Consider the following 26,630-nt stretch of genomic DNA (forward strand, 5'->3'; position numbering starts at 1 on the left):
AAAACATTCGACAATAATTTAAAATTTTTAACAGGTTTTCTAAATATTTATTATTCTAGCAAAATTTTGTATGGAGCCGAAATAGGTAGCAGTCGCGAGCGAAGAAATAGCGTAATCAGATAAGACTTCATCCAGTGAAAACTGTGTTGTATATTTTTCTGGTATTCCATGTGATTATTATCAGGAGACAGTTGCAAACTTTCGCAGCTTTTGGCAGATGAGTTTTTTGTGCAACTAATTTAACACTTTAACTGCTAAACAGTTTTACTTGCATTGCAAGAATAATAATAGAAACTTTGTACCTCGACAACTAGACAGTAACGAAATAACTACAATGAATTATTGAAATCGTTATCGTTTGAAAAGAGGTTCTCTAAGAAAAAATGCTCTTAATTTTTACATCGACACTGCTACCGTCGATGGAAATGTACCAATTCACGATAAACGAAGCAAAGCCTTGGGCTTAAACGTCTTTCTAAGACTTGACCCTTCTTTATCGACAGACTTCACAGCCGGCATTAGAGTACAGGACAATTACGGGGCTAGTGCAACAATCCTACTGACTCTATCCAGCAGTACCGCCTACCCGACATTCGAACATTCTACGACTGCCTTGTTAGACCAGCAGCGTTCCTCGAAACCAACTGAGCGGTGATTTACGATAAGGCGACTCTCAAATTAAAATCGCAATTTTCTTCCTTTAACTTGATTTTTAAATACACATACAATAATTACATTCAAAACGCCTTCCTGGATGTTTCAATTTTCGTGCTGCTTACGGGTGAAATTGCCGAGTTATCTGTACCGGTTCAAACCGATTTATCAGCGCTGGAACTCAGCCTGAAGAGCTTTTATGTATTCAAATTCAAATCGAATGCTACATTCTTTTAAACGCGACGACGATTTGCTATTCATCTTGCGTCTCGTTATTTCGTGATTAGTGCAGATCCGGCAAAACCAAGTCTGATTCTGCCAGTTCGTTCGAACATGGAACTGGACCACGGGAGTAAGTGAGGCTGAGGCTGCTGGCTGGTGCGTGGCAGCCCACTCGTAGGCGGCCGGTTTGTCGAGGAAAGTGAAAGAGCTGGGTACGGCGGCACGGCGACGGACGCAGAGGCATGGCCGCGCCGGCAGATTGATTGATCGACAAGCTCGTGGTGTGGTGCATATCGGAGGACGGAAGAAACTGAGTTTGCATATTATAGCAAACACAAAACGAATACACATGGCGTGCTATCTGGGAGTACAGCGCTGCTGCCTTTGGGTGTGTTTGTGTTTTACTGACCGACTGAAAACGATGGACGGATGGACGCTTGGTCGAGTGGTTCTTGAGACGATTGCTATTTGTGTAGATTTTTTGCGTCTACTGGCTTCTATATAAGCAGCCATGTGTACTAGAAACGTGCGGAAATAACGTGCTAACAGTTACACTTTAACGTAAATCGAGTGTAGAAAGGGTTGAGGCGTTGAACAGTTCCGAAAAAATATAGGTACCATAAGCATAGGAGTTTTTTAATTCTAACAAATGTATGTATTTATTAAGACGAAAGATAGTCATTTTGAACATATGTGTCTGAAGCTGCTTGAATAAACTCCAAAAATTGACAAAGTTACAACTTTTTGTAACCTCATGTCCGGAGCGATTACACAGCGAATAAAAACTTTTATGCCGATTTTTAAAGTCGGTACCACAAATATCTCAAAAACTTGCTTGAACATAATTCGCTTCTTCTTTTTGTCTTTTTGCTACAGAAAGACTTAGTAGGAAAGGTATAAGAATCACTCGGAAACCCGAAAATGTGAAGACGGCTCAGCGGGTCAAATGTTAGGTACCATGCGACTCCGTTTCGAAAACTGAGAATTATCTGTATGTGTGTGTAACTCCGTAATCGCAGTCACTTTTCTCGAAGATGGCAACACCGATGTTAATCATCTTAAATTCGCTATTGACTTACATATTGATCGTACTCTAAGTATACAGAGTGTTAGGTTAGGTTAGCAGGCCAGAATTCTGGTTTTGGTGGCACTTCTTGATATAAACTAGATCAAAATATATCATAATTTGATATATTTATGATATGCCTAGAGCGGATTTTGTAACAATTTTTGTTATTTATGACTACTAATGAGACCAAGTTTATAACAAAAGGCATAGGAGATTTTGTTATAAAAAACTTGTTATTTAGAACTCATCCTGTTGGGGTCAATCCCGGTATAGTGGTTAGCATTCACGCCACTCACGCTGAGGACCCGGGTTCGAATCCCAACCCCGCAGAAGTCACGAATGACCCAAGCTGTTAAAGTGACTATAATCAAACAAAAAAAAATTCATCCTGTTATAATTTTGTTAATTTCATTTGATCGGGAAGACTATGATAATCTAATAAACCCTGCGCCAGTAGATAGTGCTAATGGCATACTTTTTACTTATATATGAGGAAATCAAAGACTAGCATATCTAGTTCCTTTAATTAGCCAAGTTTTACACATACCACCAACTTTTTTTTTCGGGCCCACGACTCCTGCCCCGGATAAGAGAGTGTTCGTGAGGTGCTAGTACCAGCTGTAGTTTAAGCGGCACATGTATAGTTTCTGATTTGTACAAAACGGGTAAGGAGCGTGCTGATTCTTACCACGAAAATATGGCTCCCTGTCAGGGGTCTGGTTTTGATTACAGATTATAAACGGAGAGTGACAGAAGCAGGTGAATGACGTTCTACACGCAATGCTTGTGGAGAATTCCATCGAACACCTGACGAATATCTCGCCTTTACAGTGGGTCAGGGACGATAGGGCAACGGAAGCAGTTTTCGCCAGGGCATCAGTTTTCGCCACCTTAGTGGTTCACAAGTACTTTATTGATATTTAGAATATAATAATTAGCATAACGTGCTCAATAATCTAAACATAGCTATGTACTGAACCAATATAATACGACTCCAAACCCTTAATGGGTACCCGAAAAAAAATTTACAATAAACTTTGTAGTAGAAACCATCCAAAATCAAACTGCTGGCAGTCGAGTAAACGCAGTGGTGAAATGCTATTTCATTTTCTCACACACGAGATGTTGGCGGCGAAAACTTGGTTACCTGCCGTGGTAGAAACAATGCATCTACAACAGTTTTTATTGTGAACATTGAAACTTATGGTAAATTTATTGTAAAAGTGCCTTACTTTCAAATTTTATTCACATTTTTGTTTCTTATTTTATGCTATAGAATTGATAGAATCGCCTAAAATTACTATAAAAGAACGATAACTTTTACTGTAAATGAAAATTTTTGTTCGTGAAAAACTCGATATTTTTATTGTTAAGATACTTTTTTTTATTATAGTCACTTTAACTAGCTTGGGTCATTCGTGACTTCTGCGGGGTTGGGATTTGAAGCCGGGTCCTCGGCGTGAGAGGCGTGAATGCTGACCACTACGCTGGGACTGACCCCTGTTAAGATACTTAACAACCCGTCATTTTTATGGTAGAATCTCTGACAACTATGAACGTTATGGTGGACAACAATAAGTTTGATGGTTTGGTTATCTTTTCTGCGATAAATTTTATTGTTTTTACTGTATTTTGTATCCTACTGTTACAATAATTTTTATCTTCATGTTATGGTTATTTTTTTCCGGACAAACTGGCATTATTTTTAGTTTGTGGCGTCAGATTGAGATGAGTTGAACATGATCCACTTTTCGCCATTGAAGAATTTTAATGGAGCGTTCTTGGGCACATGACAGGAACCAGTGATCCATTCTGTTTTCACAATTTAACTGAAAATTGATTCTATTTTTCGGAAAAAAAATATAAGCATAAATGAACTTTCAGACTAGAACAAGATGCAAACGATGCTTTTGGCAAAAACTGAAGCACAGGAATGTCGAAAACTGGGTCTTGGGGGTCGAAAACTGGTGCCTCAACATGCATCACAAATTTTACATTTGCAACGACTTTTTAAAATATTTGGTCTTACTTTTTATGCTGAAAACGTAGCAAAAATGTTTCTATTTAATGTAGGCTGAACATTACTCATCGATATGGAGCTATATGGTAATGAATCTCGACTTTCTTGTTTGCTGTCTGAAAAAGTGGCGATTTCTGGTGCCGTTACCCTAGTGCAATAGTGACCGTTTTCTCCAACAGACCAAGAACCAGGAACAAACAGAAGGTCGATCGCACGAGTTCTTTTGAACAGTGCGAAGTAGACTTGCGACTTCTGAGACGCCTGGAAAGTTGGTGACGAGTGACTTAAGGCCGAATTTGATGAAGGTGACTGCTTGAGCCCTGAAGATCTACGTGAACATGCCGTATTTCAACGGACCTGCGACTTGGCGGAGTATAAACGAAAGGGGAAAAGTGACACAGGCGAGTGAATCACGAGCTGCAAGCACTATTAGGAGAGAATTCCTTCGTCACCTGGTGATGATTGGTTGGCTACGATTGGCCGGCCACGTCGCAAGTATGCCGAACGAAGTCTGCAGTGCAGTAAAGTCTGTTCTCTTCAAGAACCCCACCACTGGTACTAGCAATAGTGTGGCGTGCTTGATGGCTGGTTTAAGCCGATTTGCCAATACCAAGTCACTCATCGAGCTAGAATGATTGAGGATTAAATACAATTTAGACAAGTTTTTGATACAGCACGAGCCTTCCCCCGACTCTATGCTGTTAAAAGAGGAGGACTGCTTAAAACAGTACGAGCCTCCCCGTCTATATGCCGATAACGATGACGACGGTGACGTTTACTAACTCCATTCGACTTCAAATGACATTTATAGAAATTACGAGTTCTGTTGCTGGCCGATCCGGAAGTGGTTTTTAGACTTCCGAATCCGCTAGCTGGTATCATTGTACTTAGTTATCAGTGAGCCGAAAAGATTGACAAATTGGTCGACTAATTTAAACTCATCACCGTCGATCGTTTAACGACTACCCAATAGGGACTTATTGTTATTTTTGTCGTTGGTTGTTTAACTTCTTCTATTATATAGAAAATTACCAGCAAGAGGTTTACTATTTGCTATCTCGTAACGCGGGCGTTCGTGATAGAGATGGCTTAAGCGTCACGAATGATGTCAGAAACTTATTTTTTTATAACTGAACAGATTTTAAGTAGTCATAATTAAAGAACAAAGCGGAAAAGAAGGAAAACTTTAGAAAGACGTTCAAGCCCAAGGCTTTTTTTAGAAACTAGAAAGTAGTAAATAACTATTTGATTGAGGATTCAACAAATGTGTCAATTTTTATGAATGTCTATTCAAAATATCAAAATATTTGTTGATATACTCACAACGTCACTAACAGAAAAATTTGGATTACTTTTCACGATGAAAATTGATCGTTTTTCATTGGACTCCGTAATTTTCTATCTTCTATATCAAACGACAGAACATCAATTTTCTACATGTCCACATCTTTAAATTGCTGAATACCCAGACCAAAAGAACTCTGTAAAAATATAATTACCAAATAAGCGCTTATTTCATCATATTTATAATAATTACAGAAACGTACCTACAATCCAGATCGCTAGCAGAAAACTATAAATTAAATAAAAATCTGCAATTGGCAACAACTGATCACGAGTCGAGCGAGAGCCGTTTGCGAAAGGCCCGAAACTTGAATTTATACATTTTTTCTCTCTCTGCACCACCCGTCCGGTGCGGCATTCTACCGAACGCGTCATCCTGCTGATGTAACGACGATGCCGGCCGGCCGGCCGGCTAGTTTCGGCTCTGTAGAAGGTGGATTTCAAGTGGTGTGCACTTACGTTTCGCGGATCTTGGTTTCATCCATCACACACGCGGGTGTGGTGGGCTGATGGGTGCGGTGCTATCCGAGGAAGACCACAACTGTAGGAGTAGTGAAGTGGTATAGAGCAGCACTTTGCAAAATTGCTCCGGCTGTACCAAAAAAGGACCGGGCAAAAAAAGAAACAAACCTTAATCCAACTAACAGCGGATAAGAGCCTTTTCTTCGTGAAATCTTCATGCGATTGCAAGTTACAGGAAAGGGATAAATCCATCCAAATTTATAATAATAATATGATATTAGCTTATCAAACTTCTACTATTCGTAGATAACACTAGCATTGGTATCCACAAAGGGGAAGTTCTGTATGACTGATGGACAGTCTCTATACGCCGACACAAGCAATTTATCAACAACATAGAATGATAAAAATATTCGCAAAGAATGAAACAATAGTACTTTTAACAATTCTCATTCTTTGTTTTGGAGAAATCGCCAACGTTCTGGAATAGAGACTATCCAGCCATAGAGTAGAGGACATCCCTCTATTATTATTTTTAACGAACCAGCTGTTCGGTATTTCAAACATTAATAGAAAGTTCTTTTTTAGCGAAATTGTTGTATTTTAGTTGCGAAAAAAGTAAAACGAAACCATTTGGAAATTATTACGGTGCCAATCGAACAGCGACTCAATTTAGAAATAAAACTGACTAAAAAATTAGAATGTGAGTAGTTTCGAACACAATTAATGCACAAACATACATTTTTTAAATTAGTTATACTTAAACAAAAAAAACGTCAGTAGTTTAGCCTTTATTTTACAGTCCAAAAGCAGATAACGCATATAGAGCAGGAATAAGTAATTAGCCGCACTTTGTTTCCCCCCGATTGCATAATTTCAGTTCCAAACAACGGAAGCAACTGCACCTTAGCGGCCCCCTATTCAATTCCAACACTTTGGAGGAAGTTTTGACCAAAACAAAAACCACATTGCGCCATGGCGATGGTGATTAGTGGATACCGGCGGCGGCGGAAAAGTGCCGTCCCCCGGTCTGCTAACTGTCGGTGCCACCAACACACACCATCCCCAACCCAACACCACCGACTCGGTTTCTAGCGTCTTCTGTTACATATTCCTTGTCCATCATGCATTAGACCGATTGATGGGTGGTGTTTTAAGCCGGAATAGCTGACCTTGACATTGGAACGAAAGTCAATTCATTTTCGTTCTTCCTTCATTTTATGGCCTTTGTGTCCATCTTTTTGTTTCGGTGTTCGATGGGTGCTTATGTACTTCACCACCACAGAGGCACGCGGTTGAGTGCAGTAATGGGCATCGAATACGGGATATATCAAGAGGCACCGTGTTGGGTGAGGTAACCTCGGGAAAGGAACGGAAACTCGCTGTACGCGAGGGGCGCATTATTGGTGTATGTATGGTTCAGAGTCTGCCGCAGTCATACCAAGCGTCGATGGGTGTAACGCTATTTTCGAGCAGCTGATGATGATTTTGTTGATATAGGCAGAATTGGCAGAACACCGGACGCGTTTTTTTACCCAACCGCCGGCAACGCTAACACATGGTTTCCGAAGATCATGCTCGTCCCATCAGTGAAAAAAAAAGACGAAGTGAAGGGACCAACCAGCCGTTCCTTTACAAATAAACGGCCAAGGGTCTCGAACTCAGCAAATTGTCTCATTTTTTTATTAATTTAACGATCGAAGCAGAAACGTGAAATGAATATTATTGTTTTGGGTCACAACAGTCACAAATGCTGATACCTGGCTCACAGCAAAAGCAGCAGTCATACATAAAAATTAAAAAAAAAATAGAATTACATATCAATCTGTATTTCTATTCTTTTAGATGATAAATTGCCCGATAAATCAGACGATGTCCGAGTTCAGACTGAAAACTATTCTGACACCTAAAAATAAAAAATAAGAAAACTTATCCAATTTAATTCTACTATGTGTACTACATATAGTAGAATTAAATTGGATAAGTTTTCTTATTTTTTATTTTTAGGTTTCGTATTCTACTAAGACGCTCCAAAAACTTCAGTCGACTATTCTGACAATTATTAAAATCGTTGTCTCACTACAAAAGTGAACAATTTCTACTTCCGAAAATAAACTATTACCAAGCCACGTAAAGGTTCTTGACAAAATCAACAATTTCCAACTAAAGGGCGTCCCACATCAAATTGCACCACGGAAGAAACGTTGTAGAAAATTACCCATTGGGTATTTTCGCTTGAAAATTTGGGTAGTAGTAGTTAAGAGTGTATTGTTTACACTGTATTTTTATCGCTGTCAGTTTTTCGAAAATTGGAAAAAATGGCGTCATCCGAAAAGCAGCGTCGTGAATTGATTTTGCGCAAACATCTGAAAATCTTCGAATCTCTCATCGGAAAACCACTCGGAATCGTGCAGTCAACGGTCAAACGTGTGATTAAACGTTATTGCGAAGCTCTGAGAACACCTCCCAGCACAATTTTAATGTTACAGAGGAAGTAACGAAGCAGAAACTTTCAAAGTTTTCCAAAAAATACATGATCTGGCAAGCGATTTGCTCATGTGGCAAACGAAGTGCGCCGTTCGTGACCTCCCGGACTGTAAATGGACAGATCTACCTCAAGGAATGTCTACAGAAGCGGCTGCTTCCTCTGCTGATGCAACACGAGGGCCCTACGATCTTTTGGCCGGATCTAGCTTCATGCTACTATTCAAAGGATGTCCTGGAGTGGTACGAAGTCAACGGGGTTACTTTAGTACCCAAGGACAAGACCCCCGTCCCCCAACGCACCGGAACTAGGGTCCATCGAAAAATACTGGGCTATTATGAAGCAGGCACCATGGAAGCATCCCAAAGAGGTCAAATATGAAAAAGACATGAGGGAAAAGTGAGTTTCTGAAGAAGAACCTGCAGCCAGATATTGTACAGCATCTTAGCTGCATATTGTACAGCATCAAGTAAAGCGTAAGGTGCGAGCATTCGGTTATGACGTCGAAGTTGAATAAAATAAATATGCCAAACGCTTACTAATGGGTTATATTTTATTGTCTGAAAGTTTGAAAAGGATCGGTCAATTGAGTAATTTTCTACAGTATTTCTCCGTGGTGCAATTTGATGTGGGACACCCTTTAATTATACTACTAGCGTGCCCAGACATTAACAAAAAGTGGGGCACCCAACCTTTCAGGAGAATGCTTTAGCCTCGAGATATGAAGTTATCGTCGTAGGGTGGCGAATCTAATATTACTTATCACAATAATATCGAAAAGTTTTACATGGAATTACACATGAAATAGGACTTATGACAGAATTTGAGGCTTTTAATTAAAATAGGACTTGAAATTTTATTTGAAATTTGAATTAAATTCGACTTGGAAATTGAAATTGGACATCAAATCACTAAAGATGACTTCAAATTGAACCTAAAATTGAAATTAAATTGGCCTGAAATTGGGCTTAAAATCGGACTGCAATTTAAACTAATTCGAACTTCAAATTTTATTTCAAATCATACATGACCACGAAATTAGACACGAAGTTTTACTTGAAATTAAAATTGACATTTTTTGTCTTATTCTCTCATCCGTGTAACATTTTTTCAGTCCTGTTTTTTCACTTTATGTTCCATTGTTTCTTCTCTTCTGTACCATTTTGTGGTTTTTATTCTCACATTCCTTCTGTTTTTCCTCTATATCTCTCGGTTTTCTTTTCATCTGTCCCATTTTCCGTTGTTTAATTTTTCCGTTTTTCTTCGCTTTCTCTTCCATTGTTTTTGTTTTCAGTACTATTTTTTCTCATACTTTTCACTTGTTTTTTGTTGTTTTCTTTCCCTTTTTCAGTCTTTCCTCTTCTTTTTTGTCGCTTTCCTACTCGTTTTTCGTCTTCGCCTGTACCGTTTTCCGCCTTTCGCCACGTCTTTTCTGTTTTCTTTTATTTTTGGCTTCCCTTTGCCCGTTCCTCTCCGGTTATTTTTTTCTTTTATCTCCCGTTTTTCTTTTCTTCCACTCTTCCGTTTTACCTTTTTCTTTAATCCGTGTTTCCCGTCTACGTCTTCATCTATTTTCTGTCCCATTTTCCCGTTTTTTGTTCAATATTTCTCGTTTAATATTTCGTTTGACCTTTTTTTCGTTTACCTCATTTCCTCTATCGGTTCTTTTGTTATTCGTCTTTTCCCTTTTGGTTTCTCTGCTTTTTTATTCTCTCTTTTCCTTTTCTATATTATTCCTCTTCGGTTTTTCGCCCTTTTCCTCAGTACCAAATTTTCTTGTTATATTCTTTGTTTGTACATTCTTTGTTTATCTTTCTGCTTCGGGAAGTTTTTGGAGCGTCTAAGTAAAATACGAAACCTGGAATTGAATAAGTTTTCTTTTTGTTAATATTTAATTCCAGGTTTCTTCTTTCGTCTTCCCCGATTTCAGCCTTCTTTTCATAACTTGTTCTACATATATTAATTTCTACCCCCTTTCGACTTCCTTCGGTCCCGGCTTCGGTTCGTCTTTTTTCGCCTTTTAATTGCTTTTCTATCGCATTTTTCATCCGATCTTCGTCCGTCTTTTTTCATTCAACAGCTCCGTTCTTCCTCTTATTATGTCCTGCTTTACCTCCTTTTCTTTTCTCTTTTATCGTTTGTTTTAATCTTTTGTCCCCATCATTTTACCTCTCGTTCTGTACTCCTTTCTCCATTCTCCTGCTCTCGTATATTTTCCCTTTCTTTTCCTCTTTTTCTCCTTCGTTTCTCTCCTTTTTTGTTTTTTTTATCTTTCACGTTTTTTATCTTTCTGCTCCATTTATCCTCATTTTCTTCGTTTTCTTTAGAGTTCTACTTTTCTCTCATTTTGCTTCCTTTTTCTTCGATTCTTCATCTCTTTCTGTCCAATCTCCTTGTTTTTTGCTTCGTTTTCCTGCTTTTTCTATACCATTTATTCTTTCATTTTCTACTTTTCCACTTTTTTCTCTTTCTGTGCCTCGATTTCCCTCCTATTCTGTCGTGTTTTTTGCTTCATGTTTCTCTTTTTCATACCAATTTGTGCTCTTTCTCCTGCGTTTTGCATAATTTCCTAACCCCATTGACAAACGGGGATAGTGTGCTGTGTCAAGTATGCTTTTTCTAACCATCTTTTTACAATTTTCAGCGTTCCTGGTCAAAGACGGAGTAGCAACACACAAGCGGTGTCCTATGCTTATGCTTATGCTTATTCCCCAACCCGCTTGTCACGTTTTTCTTTGTGCTATTTTCCATTTTCTCTGCTTCTTTTTCTGGAAAGCAACAGGAGACAGACTACGTCTAGATCCATCGGTAATCCCTCTGTGAATTTGCTAAGAAATTTTACACGCATTTCATAAGAAACTGATTGGTCTGCGTTGTTTGGTTCATGAGATATGAATGTTTGAATTAGGTAAATATTCAGGGAAACCGAGAAACAGCAAAAATGTTATCATAAAATTTTTAATAACTTCATGCCTGGTCGTTCCGTTTGCACCAATTTAATGGAATTTGCCTCAACTTGTATTTCGCAAATAGATAATAAATAAGAAGCAAGTGGACGTAATCTGCACGAACTTGAAAGCAGCTTTTGACCGGATTGACCATACAATATCGTTGCATCTCAACAACAACTACAATGACTCGGCTCGTACTTGCGCGACAGGGTACCGCGCATGAAGCTTGGTTCCTGTATCTTTACGCAATTTTCCAATACCTCAAGTGTTGCGCAAGGTAGTAATATGGGACCATTGCTTTTTTCACTATTTTTTAACGACGGCATTTTGCTATTAGATATCGGTTGCCGACTTGTGGGCGCTGATGATTTGAAACTGTTTTTATCTGTTGGAAAAACTGAGAATTGTCGCCGAATCGAAACTGGACGGAGTTATAATGATCATCACTACCTCAAATCGTTATATTGTGATCGACCGTTGCATGAAAATTGCAGCATAGTGTGGTGTTCTCAAACATTAACAGGGAACCCGCATCGAGCGAGTGCAAAGAAACTTTATCCGGCTTGTTCTGAGACATCTGCGATGGGGTAATCTCGAGCATCTCCCGTCATACTTAGATCGCTGCCGTCTACTTGATCTTAGCTCGTTAGATTATCGACGTAGAACAATGTTCTACTGCCCTACTGCAAGTACCATTTCACCGTACTGTTTTTGGATACAATAAACCACATATCGCATATACTAGAAACTTTTTAAAGGTGGAAGAGTTATTCAATTTCGATGAGCCATAAACAAGTTTGTGCAGAAGATAAAAATTTCCAATCTTTTAAAGTTATTAGACTTCATGTAGACAGTAATCAGATGAATTAAGAAATAAAAAAATAAAACATTAAACGATAAACACGAAAAAAGGAGTTCAATTGCACTTGAAATTGTGCTTGGAATTGGACTTGAAATTGGACTTGAAATTGGACTTTGAAACATTGTCCCTTAAGTTCGATTCTCATCAAATTTTCCGGAAATAAATTACTATGCTTTGAGTTTGGGACTCACCCATTCAATCGACAGTGATGAAATTCTCCCGATGTAAACAATACACTCTCAACTATTTCAGTAAATTTAACTGACAGGATCAAAAAACTAATCGCAAACAAGTGAGTGTATCCAACTTTTATCGAATACAATAGATCATCAATAGCTTCGGTGCAATGGGCCTTTGTCCAGGCAAGTGATATCACTTAGCTAGCCTACGCAAAAATGGGAAGGTCGCTCAAAAGGGCCAATATTAGCCTACATTCGATACCTTCTAGACAAGTCTAATTCTTCATTATTCCACACACAAAAAAAACTAACGCCAGTCAGTCACAATGCGAGAGCGTGACAACTATTACGGGCCAGGAGGGAAGATAATAGCTACAACCGCGAAAACAGCCGTACATCACGCACAGCTGGTTAATTTTCCATCAATAACAATAACAACAATAACAGCGAACTGGGCCGTCCGATGATGAACGGAGCCATCATTCGCATCGTAATGCTAAACCGGCTCTACTGGTTGCTACTCTACGCTATATGGTCATTATTAATTATTACACTTTAATAGGCCCAGTCACGTTAATACTTGGAGCTAGTTAGTCAGCCAAACGCTCTAGGTCTGACATATGTACGCGCGCACAAGCACATACATACATAGATACGTATGCCATGTTAAATAGCTTACAATTATTACCGTACAGGTGGTCCTCGGGCATGTGCCGTGTCGAAAGCTGTCAGTTTCATTGTGGTTCAGCATGTGGGGATGCGGGGTGCGCGCCCCTGCGGTCGGTGGTCGGTGATGATGTGAATTGGCAATGCCTATTTGCAAAAATAGATCGACAAAGCAAGTTTGGTCCTCGATTTGATGGGTCTCATTATCGATCGATGTCGTTCCTTGTCTTACGGTTCTACTGAAACATTTTCTTTTCATTCGAAAAAACTCAAGACTCATTCTTCGATTGATAACGATTTGATCGACAAAATCGTCAAAACTAAGATACATATTTATACGGCAATTTCATAATGAAAATTTAAAAGTGGTTCGATTTTGTTGAAATTTTGTGCATTTTTCTTTTTGGAATAATTTAGACCAGCTGTGGAAAACGGAAACGGATGATTGAAAATATCGGATATAAGTGCAATAAGATAGCATTTAAAGTCTGACTAAAGACTGAACTCGAAAGAAAAGCAACAGACAAAAATGATCACCAATATTCAAGCCCTATCATTCCTCTACAAAACCATGTCGTTTATAGAAATATCACAATAGTTATATGAAAATTGTGAACCTTGCTAAAGATAATTGGTTATTTCAATTAGTCAATGCCAATGCACACCTAATTTCATAAATGTTTCTGGTAGCATTTTTTCTCAGCTTTCCAATAGTGGTCATAAAATGAAAATTGGATGGGGGGATCATGGCGAAAACGGCGATTTTTTGATAAAATCCAATATGGCGACCAAATCCCAGATGACCAACTACCAAAAAATTTTTTACTCCATTTGAAAGCCCTGTTCTTCTTTACAAAATCACAGGGTATGTTGCTGCTTCGTCGTAATTGCCTATTCCCGTCCTATCCATCACAAATTATTAAAAATATCAGCATTTTTATGACACACAATGCAAAACTAGTTATTCCCTAAAATTTTAGTTGTGTTGCCTATCATACGCGATCAATCAAAGTGAGTTGAGATCTATTTAAATGCTTTTTATCATTAAAGAAGTCATACCAGCCAAATTTCCTACGTTTTTTCGTGCGACGAAGTAGAAAATGTCGACTAATCGTTTTAATTTCCGTCATTCATAAATGAAAATAACTCACGCAAGGCATTGTCGTTATTCTACAGCCAGGAAAACTTGCCTGACCTGCAGAAATTTTGCAGAACAACATTTGTCCTGCCGTCCTACAGAAATACACGCTTCGTACCGTTATTTTAGTAAACATTGTTGTGATTTTTAGTTCGGACGATGTAAAATTTTGACGAACGGATTTTAAAACGGTACGACGAATTTAAGAAATGAAGTAAGTTGCGTAATTTCAATAATATACTTTAATAATAGCTTTTCAGTGATTTCAAAGTTCACGGATCGGAAGGCAAGTGTGTTTTAGTCAAATCAGCACAAGAACTTGTGAAGTATTCATTAAATCCATCCAGAAAAATGATAAAAATTAGAATGGCTTTACTTACTACGACGGGAATTACAAATAAACCCTACCATTGGTTAATTGCTCAATCTCAAAGTTTGCAAAGTTTGCTAATCTCAAAGTTTGCACATGGCTGGCAAAGGGTGAACATGTGCATTCCATAACCTCTGTTCATTAACTCCTATTCCTACCTCCACGAGGTGCCGGCTGGGGTACGCAACTTCGGTTGTCGTATGCTAACAGGAAAGGGGGCACAGTGGCTCCCGCCCACATTAAGATGGCAGCCCCATCAGCGGGATAAGGACCTTAGGTTAACAGCCTACTGTACCAGAACACACAAAAAGTTAATGAAAATGAAAGAAGAAATCTCTCCGGATTATTGGCAACGACCTTTAGCATGAAAACACGGACACGAATCGGAACATGGAATATACTGACCCTTGCCCAGCAGGGCAAGCTGGCTCAACTTGCAAGGGAAGCTAGCCGCCTGAAGCTTGAAATCCTGGGGCTGAGCGAGGTCCGCTGGCCGGGTACTGGCGAACACAGGACATCATCCGGGCAAGTCTTGCTCTACTCTGGCATACGAGGTGAAAATGCTACTCGAGAAAGAGGAGTTGGATTCCTACTGAGCCCAGGGGCACATGCGGCCCTGATGAAGTGGGAACCAATAAATGAGCGAATAATCGTTGCCAGATTTAGAACACGGGTTAGGAACCTTACGGCAATCCAGTGCTATGCGCCAACAGATGCTGCCGACCTGCAGGAGAAAGAGAGCTTTTACAGCCAGCTGAACAGCGTGGTTGAGAAAATCCCGAAGGGGGACATCCAAATTCACATGGGCGACTTCAACGCGAAGATTGGCCCAAACAACGCGGACCTTGAACGCGTCATGGGACGCCATGGCCTAGGAGAGATGAGCGAAAACGGGGAGCTGTTTACAGAATTCTGTGGTAATAACGACATGGTCATTGGTGGATCGCTCTTCCCCCATAGACCAGTACATAAAGTCACGTGGGTTTCCCGCGACGGCCGAACAGAAAACCAAATCGACCACATCTGCATCAGCCGGAAATGGAGAAGGAGCCTTCTTGATGTACGCAACAAACGCAGCGCTGACATTGCATCCGACCATCATCTTGTTATCGCTGAGATACGTCTGCGCGTCGCACGTGTCCAACGACGGGAGGAGAAAGTTGGGTGCCGCTACGACGTCCGCCGATTGGAGAATCCTGAGGTGAAAAGGGCCTTTGTTGAACAACTTGAATCTCGAGCCTCGGAGTTGCCATCTGGTGGAACCGTCGAAGAGCAATGGACCGGCATCAAGAACGCCTTCATCACGACCAGTGATGAAACCCTCGGTAAAGCGCGCAGTGGGCGGAGGGAGTGGATTTCGGATGAAACTTGGAGGAAGATCGACGAGCGGAGAGAGGCGAAAGCCGGCATTGAGCGAGCGCGGACCAGATCGGCTAAGACAGCTGCCCGTCAACGATACGCCGAACTGGAGAGGGCTGTTAAACGTGCTTGTAGGCGGGACAAGAGAGCCTGGACTAACTCCCTAGCCGAACAAGGAGAAACCGCCGCCGCCAATGGTGATATCCGTTTGTTGTACGATATTTCTCGCCGCCTTAGTGGTGCCAGGATGAATACAAAGATGCCGCTAAAGGACAGAGCTGGTCAGCTATTGACTGACCGTACAGAACAGCTTAAGCGATGGACTGAACATTTTGAACAACTCTTCCGAGTTTCAAATGTCAGAGACCAACAAAACCAGCAGCGTACGACGCCTACAGTTCGTCGAATAAATCGCGTGAACTCGGAGGCGCCATCGCTGGATGAAATTGTAGCTGCCATCAAGAGTATGAAATCCAATAGAGCGCCAGGGATAGATCGTATTTCAGCCGAAATGCTCAAAGCTGACCCATCTTTGTCAGCACAGATGATGCATCAGCTTTTCAGCAATATTTGGGAAACCGCAACTTTTCCGGTGGACTGGATGCAGGGCATATTGGTCAAAGTCCCTAAGAAAGGAGACCTAACGGAATGCGGTAACTGGCGTGGCATCACGTTGCTCTGTATTACTCTCAAAGTACTCTGTAAGGTAATCCTCAACCGGATTCAGGAGAAGATCGACGCTACTCTCCGGCGGCAGCAAGCTGGATTCCGTGCTGGCCGATCATGTGTAGACCATATCACAACGCTCCGCATTATATTGGAGCAAATCAACGAATTCCAGGACTCTCTTCTGCTGGTGTTCGTTGACTTCGAAAAGGCGTTCGACCGACTCAATCACGAAAACATCTGGGGCGCACTTAGGCGTAGAGGAGTTCCAGATAAGCTAGTCCATCTCATCGAGGCTCAGTACGAGGCGTTCTCGTGCAAGGTTTTGCACGACGGCGTCTTGTCCGACCCCATAAGGGTTACTGCTGGCGTGAGACAGGGCTGCATTTTATCACCGCTTCTGTTTCTCATCGTTATGGATGAGATATTAGTTGGAGCAATTGACAGTAGACCAAATCGAGGATTGCCTTGGAATCCTCTAACGATGGAGCAGCTAAATGACCTCGACCTAGCCGACGACATTGTTTTGCTCGCACAACGCCGAAACGATATGCAGAGCAAGTTAGACGACCTCTCCGAGAGCTCCCAGGCAGCAGGTCTCACAGTCAATGTAGCGAAAACTAAGTCTATGGTAGTGAACACTGACAATTCAACCAACTTTACAGTAGCGGGACAACAAGTTGAGCAGGTAGCCGTCTTTCAATATCTTGGTAGCCAAACAACGCCCGATGGTGGTACCAAGACTGATATAGCCACACGGATCAGGAAGGCCAGGGGTGCCTTTGCAGGTCTGCGAAACATTTGGCGCTCAAACCAGATCACTCTACGTACGAAAACCCGAATCTTTAATTCAAACGTTAAATCCGTACTGCTGTATGCCTGCGAAACGTGGTGCGTCTCAGCGGAGACAACGCAAAAACTGCAGGTATTCATTAACCGGTACCTGCGATATATTATTCGTGCCTGGTGGCCTGATAATTGGATATCCAATGAGGAACTCCATCGTCGGTGTCATCAACGGCCGATAGCCACAGAAATTCGTGAGCGTAGGTGGAAGTGGATCGGACACACCTTGAGGAAAGGAGCGAACGAGGTTTGCAGAGCAGCACTCGACTGGAATCCACAAGGACAGCGTAGAAGAGGCAGACCCAGAGGCTCATGGCGACGGAGCTTAGCCAACGACATCCGGGCTGTAGACGAGAACCTGTCCTGGCGACAGGTAAAAGCCATGGCGGGTAACCGTCAGCAGTGGAGATCTCTGATTTCATCCCTTTGTTCTGCCGGACCGGCGGACATGGACACATAAGTAAGTAAGTAAAAGTTTGCACATGATATAGATCAAGGTGGGTTCGAATCCGGTTATAATCTCAGATTATAACTTGGTTCGACCCATGCACATTCCAGCATTAGACAAAAGGTAGGAGTCACAACGACAACTTGTTAAGCATAGTTACCTATTACCCCACCCCCCTTCCTTTCCACTCTTTCCCCTCCATTCCCAAAACATCCTTCTTCATTACTTTCCCTTACCGTCCGTTCATCAATTGTAGAACCATCGTTTCAAAAAAATATTAATATATGCCTGACCGCATTTCAAGGTCATGAATAAAATCACGAGGTTTGGTCAAATTTTCTTCCAGTTGTTGTTAAACAGAAAGGGTATCACTTGGTTTGTTGATGACGTAATAAAGCTTTAAATCAGTGGTGCCCAGACATAGACATGGTGCGGGCCAAACGAGATCGCCCCATGATATCGCGGGCCGCAAATTCCTCTGGCCATTCCTGCGCATAACAAAATGCAAAATATGGGGCAATAAAAACCATTTTCTGGGAATTACCAGAAGATTTAAACCGGAAAGTATTCGGAACTACAAAATGCACGAGGCATTACGACTGATTCGAGTGACCCATGTGTCATCAAAAAAGTTACTCATAAGTCCACCATTTCTCAAATCAGTCCGCGGGCCGCACAAAATATCTTGAAGGGCCGCATGCGGCCCGCGGGCCGTAGTTTGGCCATCACTGCTTTAGATCATCTGCGTACGATTTTTTATAACAATCCATGATTAGATTTGCATCATTCATGAATAACGGGAAAAGAAACGGACCGAGACGGCTGTCTTGTGGATCTCCGGAACTTGAAACGAAGATGAAACATAATCTTCTATCTTAACGGACATATTTCGTTCGACTAGGTACGAACACAGCCAGAAGTGTAGGTTACTACAAATTGTAGAGATGGTCGGGTTTCATATTTTCCAAACCCGAATCCGACCCGGGCTCGAAATTTTATTCTCAGTCAAACCCGAAGCCGACCCGAACCCAATTTTTTTGTCTGTCAAACCCGACGGATTCGGGTCTGAAAACCTGAAGCTTGTTTCCTAGTTTTCTTGATAATTCTTTGCCGCCTTTCCACACCTAGGTCTTTCTTACAGCGCTTATAACCCCCGAGAAATTCTCTTGAATTTCGCCAGTGCAATATTGTGATCCATTTTGTCAAATGCAACCGACAGGTCAGTATAGATGGCGTCTATTTGCGAGCCTTTCTCCACAAGGAATATCCATATTCTTCATCAAAGTTGGCTAAAGTGCTAAAAATTCCAAAATCAACAAAGCGTAATGGCCTACTGTGTTATAAGGAAAACCTAGGTGTGGAAAGGCGGCAAACAATTTTTAAGAAAACAAAATCTAGGGACCAAGAACTGAAGAGGAAGAGGTGCGTTCGTCAAGTCCAATCAAGAGGTTATAGGTCTTACAGTGCCCCCAGTAAACAACCAAATCGGCACTTGAAGCAGAATTTGGTAGTCAAAAATCGTGCTGAACGTTTGTACGAGCAAGTTTTGACAAAATTCAACGGATGGAAAATATAAAATACTTGTCTGGCACAACTTTTGGTTAAATAGAAACTAATGATCAATTAATTTGGGTTATTATTTGCAACACTGATTCTCTGTCGTCGATTTCTTCGAACATAGTTGAAAGCAACATTTATTATGATGGATTGACTTGAAGTATGATTGTTACACTAACTAACTAACTGAAACTAACATGTGACTGGAATGCCAGTTAAAATTATGCTTGCTAGAAAATTGTCAATTATATTATTATCGTTCTCTGTATCTTGAAAGTTTGCTTTGCAATCTGCTTTTTATTTATTTTTATACTTTACAACAACAATATGTAAAAAATTCTGTTCAGTGAAGTTCTTCACTTTGAGAATTTCTGCGTTACGACACATGCTCAAATATCTCTAACACATTTCCATGCAAGACTTCAGTTTCGAATAAATTCTCACAGTATATCGATATACAAATCGGTTGAGGGGAAGGTATTGCTGCGCTCTATTCTTTAACGGTTTATTTCAGGACATCAAGCCGGTCTAAATTCAATATTCAAATGATGAAACCAATTACACTTTTACAACGTTGTTTACTTTCAGGACATCACCTTGGTCTAGTTTCAATCCAAATAAATAGCTTCTGACCTGTTGAAACGGGAAGGCTCTGTTACTTTTTTTCTAGAATCGTTCCAGGTTGCCGTTCCAGCTCTGGGATGCAAAATCGTGCTTACATGTGATTGGTTGATTCGATAATTCTTGACAGTGCCTGATATTTATGCTTATTTCTAGCATAGAATTTTCTAACGCATAGAAAAATTTCTAATCGATGCAATTATCTTTAAAATTTATTGAAAAATGACTAACTATGCAAAACGTAACCACATTTCGTGACATAATACTTTTGAAGTGCACCCCAATATAGAAAACAAAAACATAGTTCTACGTTGATCCAAAGAAAAAACAAATTACTTTTCTGTGAAGAACAATAAAATCGAAGACGCTTATTCTACAACTTGACAACTAATAAATAATAGTATTAGTCAAAACCGTCCTTAAAGCCAACAGTTGAACTTTTTACAAAGACAAATGTAAACTTCGAAACACAATGTCTTTCATCCATTTTTGCACATTTTCCAGTCCCGGTGCGCGCAAATGTCATCAACATATGATAAACGGTGATAAATGAAGACTCATCGGCAGACAGGGCTGTACACAACAACAACAATAATAAAAACAACGACTACAGAAGTGACTTTCGTGGCGATGGCAGAGGCAGCTTAGTATCGGTTGGTTACATAATTCACTACCTCGAGCATTTGGCGTAACAACAATTGACCGATTCCATTCATTTATCGGCTTACGGCTGTCACGTCGAAACGATTTGCTTCATTCGGCCGTCGGAATAGAAAGCATGAAGAAATGTGAAAGAAGTTGATACATTGTGACAATTTGTTTAGCACGGCAATCGGGCCGTCAATCTGAAAAAAATGCATTAAAATGGGGATCTCCAGTTGGCAATTCGAATCGGTTAATAATTCAAAACTTTCTCAAGACTGGTGGGACCATTAGTCTATCAAGTGACAGTAAAACATTGTTGAATAACTCCATAATTGGATTCTGCTAGTTACTTTTTTCACACATTCGAATTTTTCTACACACTTTGATGAAAGCATAACACTCACCCTTTGGGTCAGTATGATCGTTTAAGTCACACGTAATCTTGCGAATAGAGGGAAACAAATTACCCCTCAAAGCCCAACAAAGCCAGAAGGAAGCCAAAGAAAACTCTCAATCAGCTGTTTCTCCGACACGAGTTCGTTATGAATTCACGTTTTGCGCTGTGTTGCTACGTCCGGCCGGCTGAGTAGAGCACACAGGCGGAATCGGGCCAGCGATGGGGCTGTCCTGAACTCAGTTGGTTCCAAAACTACGCCAATACCGGCGAACGCAACAACACGGAAAACAAGAAATTGCGGAGTGCACGAATGAGGTTCAAGCAGGTCGGCCGTAAAAGGTGGTCGGCAGTACATAACACAAGTGGCGAGGAGTTCAATGACGCTTGAGCCAGACTGGGCTGGCAAGTTGGTCGATACAACTATAAGTACCGGAGCACGCGCGTGCACCTTTTCGTACCTCTCGCCACTATTGAAACTATCAGAGCTGTCTGAGTAGGCATATACCCACAAACGGAAAGCCACCTCCGCCTGAGTCTGGACCGGTCCGAATGACTTTTCAACTTTTCCACTTTGTCTGTCTTCTTCCACATACAGCTTTTTGGTTTCTTCTGTGCACAATTTCCTTATACCGATTTTCCGATTGCTTTCCGCTGGCAATCGCAGTACGGTAAAGAAAAAACACACTACAATGAAACTGTGTGGAGAAAAATCTCAGTCAAATTGTGTATGTATAAAGACATAGAAAGCGTCTGACGAGTAGCCAAACAGTACTACATGAATTGTGCCAGAAGAGCTGAGCGGTCGTAAAGGAAGCGAGAAGGACCGGGGGAAGGAGCTAGCAGAAGAAGCTATTAAAAAACTGGAATCGTACGATACAGATTTGCCACATTCAGCAGTAGGTGAAGTCGAAGTAGCGGAAGGGGTAACCAAAGAGAGCTATCATCGCGCTATAGACCTAAAGTCAGAATTGGCATGATGAAGCAGAGCAAAATCATTTTATACCAACAACGCTGACTGAATACACAGACGCTGCTTCTGGTACATGGCGAGAATATTATGACGGAGATTATAAAAAGTTTTCGATATTGAAATGCGTGCCCTCAAAGGTCCAAATATCATGTTTGGCTTTTTTGCAGTGCCGGCACTGCGAATAACGAAAACATTCTCGTTGTCAAATTTTGATGCCGAACACGTGGAAATATATATTCGGTTTCCTGAGCACACCGAGTGTTGTCGTGGATTTGCTATTCAAATTGTGAAATATTGTTATGCCTTACAGGAAAAAGGGTAAAAAATTGATTACTATTGCTATGCTTACCGCCACTCTAACACAATGTGCCATCCATGCCATTTGTTTTGCGACAAAACAGCGCAAACGCGTGATGTATTTTGAGACTTATATAGCATGCTTGAAAAATACCAAATTATGCCTTAAAATACCAAACTCTGTACTATACGAACTATAACACTCAAAAAATCTTTTATTCTTTCGTGACGCCGGCTCAAATCCAAATCTTGGAATGGAATGAAATGATATGGTAAGACGTAGTCGTACGTCAAAAAAATCAAACTTATGATTCTCAAAATAACAAAGAATAGCTTGGTGAGTAGAATCAAATAAATAAAATTAATAATTCTGACATCGGGTTCAAAATGCACATAATGCACAAAATGTGATAAACTATTTATAAGTAAAAACGGGAAGCACGATGATGCTGCAATTTTTGAGATAAAATTGTATTCATTGCAGCAAAATCCTAATTTACGGTGATTTTTTTTAATTTAAAAATCACCGTATACATTGAAATTAGATGGACAAGAGGGTCACGTAGAACTATATAACAGAATGCGTGCAATGCTTGTTTTGGTTTCAACTTCTGATCGGACACAGAGCTAAATTACCCGGTTGCAAGCATACATTCTCTTGCGTTTAACGACTATCTATATGCCAGTTAACAAAAGACACTTGCTAACTAACTAAAGGAGCTTGAAAAAAAAGGTTATGTACTTCTCATCCATACAAATTTATTGGTTCTCATTTATATTAGGGTAGGGAACCTATTTTTAGCAGTCTAAGCGAATCACTCATTGTTTAACCTTATCATAAAGGGCGTCCCACATCAAAATGCATCACGAAAAAAACGGTGCAGACAATTACTCATTGGGTATTTTCTCTTGAAAATTGGGTAGAATAAATTTAGAGTGTATTGTTTACATTGTAGTTTTATCGCTGTCAGGTTTTTAAAAATTGGAAAAAATAGCCTCAGCTGAAGAGTCGTGAATTGATTTTGCGCAAGCATTTGGAAAATCCTCAACTCTCTCATCAGGTCATCGGAAAACAACTCGGAACCATGCAGTCAACGATGAATGAGGCTTCATCAGCATCTGGGTTTACAGTTTCCGAGCATGTAGCTTTCTCACCGTATTTTGCTGTTCATCACGATTTGGAGCCTTCTGCCCTTTGTACGTATGCAGAGGAGGAGACTGATACTGCCTCCATTTTTTTTTTCAAGTATTCATCTTTGTAAATTTGAGCATTTATTGCACCTTCTGTGAAGAAAATACGTTACAGCTGACCATAATCACAAATAGATTGCCATACTAGAACCTTATGTAGAAATTTTTCGTACTATCAGTATCGTCCACCTTTTCGTTCGTCGATTTTGTGTAGAATTTCGGTCCTGGCAGCGCTCTTGAAACCTATTTGACATAAGTTTCGTTGCACTTGTTGCTGTTGCCCAGTATCCGTTTATAGATTCTGTGCCCTTGTTTCGGCTCCAGATTGTTGCTCTCCGGATTTCTTAGGCACCTTACGCTTCTTGTATGTTTTTAAGGAGTTCCTGAGCTTGATTCTCTGAATCATCCCAATGCTTGTTTCAAGCATTTGAGCCAAATCGTTCGTTGATACCGATCGATGTCGTTTGATGAGTTACTATTATAAAATCCACTAGGGGCTAACTGGAACCAGGTTTTCTTCCGGACCTAGACAGATCCTTCAAGAAGAACTCTGTTCCATATTTGTCGATATTGTTCATGCTTTTGTGTTGCTCTTTATGCTATTTTGCGATTAGGTTGTAAGTAACACCCTTTTCTTTTATCAACAACATATCTTTTCACTACACTTCCAATAAAACGGCAAACATGCGTATCCATACAAAATCATATTATTTATTTATTTATTTATTTATTGATCTCCAAAAACTTAAGACTTCTGTCTTTTATGTTCAAGTGCCGAGGGTAAGACAAGTGATACGTGTGAAAAATTAACAATAAGAAAATCTATACATGTAGAAACGTGAAACATTGATTTAAAAAAAAACCCTTAATTTGAGAAATCTCAAAAGAAATACTCGAAACATAATCTTCTGAATCCTACTGCTGAATTGTTTAACTGTATGCTAGATGGTAACTCATGCCATGTGCTGATACCTCTTACAAATAACGGGCTACCATAGTACACGCAGAAAAATGATGATAGTTTGAAACAACAATCCCCTGTTGTTGAGTTCAACTCGTATCATATTTTTGAATCAAAAAAATATTGTTTAAACTGAATTCGTACTCCTTTTGCTTCTACTAGATCGTTTATAAACCCAAAAGTACTTATTTTTGATTCTACAATTTTTTCTTTGATAGAAACTAGCAATTATTCGAAATAACAAACCTTATTGTTGAACTAAAAAGTCAAACAGTTAGAATCAAAAAAATATCTGGGTTAGCCTTCAGTCAACAATATTTTTTGTTGAATTGATACAGAATTTTTTTGCATTTACAATTTTTTTTTCTGCGTGTAGGAAGTTCTGTTCCGAGGAATTTAAAACTTTCTACCGCGCTGACTTCTCATAGGCGTCAATTTTTCAAATAAATACTTTGGCGTTACATTAGTTATTATCTTATGCAAAAGAAAAACCGACCTCATCTTTGGAAATTTATCAAAGTTAGAACCTATCAGAATATGTTGTAAATGAGTCAAATGAAATGAGCTTGCGAACCGATTCAAATTAAATATGAACCGTATGCAACAATTTAATGCAACCCTCAATCGATTTACGATGTTAGCTGAAGCCTGCATAAGTATAAAATCACAGAACAAAAACTGAGGGTAGATTAGGGCTTTGAAGAGTCGAAGTTTAGTTTGAGAACTCAGACACCCAGCTTTCCATCTGAGTGATCGTAATGAAGCATATATCTTACCACATTGTTTTAATACGAAAGAATCCCATTCGAAGTTACTCTGTATGGTTATTCCTAAACTGACAACTTCATTTGAGAATAAAATTATTATGCAGCAATATGTTTAGCTCTATAGATGCATTTCTACTACGACTGATGAAAGTAGCTTGTGTTTTTCTTGCATTTAAAATCAAACTATTTTTATTGGACCAATTGGCCACATCTGCCAAACAGTCATTAATGAGATTTTCAGTTTCTTCTTTCGTCTTGTTAGTACAATCAAAATACATTTAGACATCGTCGGCAAAAAGATGTACCGTGCAATTCCTCAGCTTGGAAGGTAAATCATTTATATACGATGAGAATAGCAAAGGGCCTAAAACGGACCCTTGCGGAACGCCAGAGATAATTGGCAATAAAGTCGAAAAACAATCATTACACATCACAGTTTGAAATCTATCTGACAAATAAGATCGAACCATTTTTAGTGCATTAGAACAGAAACCAAACTGATTTTGAAGCTTTTTACAAAGATTAACATGGCTAATAGTATCAAAAGCTTTTGAACAATCCAAAAGAATCATGACTACGCTTCCTCCCCTGTCGAGAACTAAACCAATATCATCACAGACACTAAGCAAGGCTGTTTTTGTGCTATGTCCGGAACGATAACCAGATTGCTTGGGAGAAAGATTATTTCTTGAGATAAAAGAACTGATTTGACCCTTGACCACTCGTTCGAATGATTTAGACAACGCGCTTAAAATGCTTATCGGTCTAAGGTTTTCAAGTGACGAGGATGATTTTTTCTTCCTAATGGGAAGAATTTTAGAAGTTTATAACCGAACAATACAGCTGTAGCGTGCTTTTCTAACACAAATATCAAATTCGCCTAGGTTCAATCGTTTCGCCGTAAAGAAGTTGCGATCTTTTGGGACAAGAAACTTGTGTAATTTTTCTGGTGCTCTTCCCCAACACAGACATCAAATCGAACTAGGTTTAATCGCATTCGCAAGAATTTTGTTGACACGAGAAAACTTTGTCACTTATTTTGGCTTACTTCCCAAGTAAAGATATCAAATTGGTATAGGTTTAGATCGTCGTAAAGAATCTTCGACCTATTGGGACGGTCACTTTTTTTTCTTGAAATTCGATTAAAAAATTCTATTTGTTTTTTTACTCAGGTTTTTTTACTGTCTCAGGCCGTTCATTTCGGTACGAATGATCGTATAAATTTTAGAGTCCTCAGCATAAAATAAGCGTGTGCGAAGTGGTAGCAGTCGGGAAAAGTCATTTACAAACAGTGAAAACAGTAAAGGTGCTAGAGTGCTACCCTGTGGTACTGCTGAAGCATTTCCGAACCAATCAGACAAAGACATACCTAATTTCAAAGCCATTATGCGATTTTGTAGGTAAGAGGCAAGCCACGTTTGCCGAAGCTCCCAGTCTATTAAGCTTAGCTTGTTCCTTCGAGCTTAACTACAATACCTTGATC

The 26,630-nt window shown here is 39.9% G+C and overlaps 1 protein-coding gene across 6 annotated transcripts in view; it reads right to left on the bottom strand.

Annotated features, from left to right (window-relative positions):
• LOC128744612 (uncharacterized) overlaps positions 1–26,630 on the bottom strand; it is a 115,681-nt gene that overhangs the window by 84,447 nt on the left and 4,604 nt on the right. Inside the window, exon 1 of one of the 6 annotated variants that reach the window (XM_053841749.1) lies at positions 5,289–5,315. The exons of the other annotated variants lie outside the window; for them this stretch is intronic. The gene's annotated coding sequence lies outside the window, so the exon portion shown is untranslated. Of the gene's footprint in view, positions 1–5,288; positions 5,316–26,630 lie in introns of those variants that run through there. 6 annotated transcript variants of the gene reach the window in all.

The sequence above is a fragment of the Sabethes cyaneus genome, chromosome 3 (assembly GCF_943734655.1).
Source record: "Sabethes cyaneus chromosome 3, idSabCyanKW18_F2, whole genome shotgun sequence".
NCBI lineage: Eukaryota > Metazoa > Arthropoda > Insecta > Diptera > Culicidae > Sabethes > Sabethes cyaneus.